Here is a 1060-nt window from a genome sequence, read left to right as displayed (position 1 = left end):
CAACGTGCAATAGTGTGAAAATTTGAGAATATGACAACAAGTCAAATAAACTCACTCACTCGCTGATCAAGTCGATAACATCGATATCTATATTTAGACCAGCATCACTTCAAATATCAAGCTTCGTGTAGACGTCGACGAGATGGCCGAGTGGTTAAGGCGACGGACCGCTAGTGCGCTGTGCTCTGCACCCGTGGGTTCGAATCCCATCCTGGTCGCTCGGGGACGTAGCTCAGTGGTAGAGCGCACGCTTCGCATGTGTGAGGTCCCCGGCTCAATCCCTGGCGTCTCCAATTTTTGCCAAGTAATGTACTTTACGTCGATGGACCTGATAAATACAGAACTCAGTGAAGCAATAAACTATGGCAGCTCATGGTGGCATCTATAGTAAGAATGCGCTGTCGCTAACGTGACAACAGGCATAATAAAAAAGCATTTGGCACTGGCTCACATCTGCAACTTTGTCAACGTACAAGTGCAGAAGCATGATATAAATCAGACATGGGCAAAGTGCGGACCGCGGAGCTATTCTGAGCGGCCCGTGAAAAGATGCTTGGAATTCAAAACATAAAATTTATACTTTTTAATGTGACTACGCGTACTAAAACCATAGGCTGTATGTACTGATCCGAAATTTCGATTACCTTCCAGACCAGGGGCTCTCAACCCGCGTCCCGCGGGTCGCATGCGGCCCGCAGAAGTTTATTTTGCGGCCCGCGACATCTTTCATTACGGAAGCAATTACTATACTGGCACAGAATTGTTACATATTAATTTAGCTACTTAGCTTTCTGATCGCATTGTCTGTTTCCTTCGATTACTCATTCTTTGATGTGTTCTGGTTTCTTGATATAGGCCTATGCTGAAGTTTGGATTGTTATTGTTTTGAATCGCTATTCGGCTGCACTCTGCTTCAAGAGAATCCCGCTGCGTAGAACACTTTTAAAAAGTGTTTCACACACCGTGAATGGTTTGAGCAGAAACAAGTACTAGAATCGAGAACGTCGAAAGCTGGGTTTGTAACTCTGCGTCGAGCAATGAATTTGCTTTCCTAGATATA

The 1060-nt window shown here is 44.9% G+C and overlaps 1 non-coding gene across 1 annotated transcript; it reads left to right on the top strand.

Moving 5' to 3' along the window:
* The first annotated feature begins 221 nt into the window (after positions 1-221).
* On the top strand, positions 222-293 carry Trnaa-cgc (transfer RNA alanine (anticodon CGC)). Its single transcript has one exon. It is a non-coding gene; the product is annotated as a tRNA-Ala (tRNA).
* Positions 294-1060: the final 767 nt, after the last annotated feature.

The sequence above is a fragment of the Botryllus schlosseri genome, chromosome 6 (genome assembly GCF_051294905.1).
Source record: "Botryllus schlosseri isolate E-star chromosome 6, Bs_hap1, whole genome shotgun sequence".
NCBI classification, from domain to species: Eukaryota; Metazoa; Chordata; class Ascidiacea; order Stolidobranchia; family Styelidae; genus Botryllus; species Botryllus schlosseri.
Note: the sequence above shows the minus strand (reverse complement) of the source record. Positions and strands in the feature narration are given on the sequence as shown.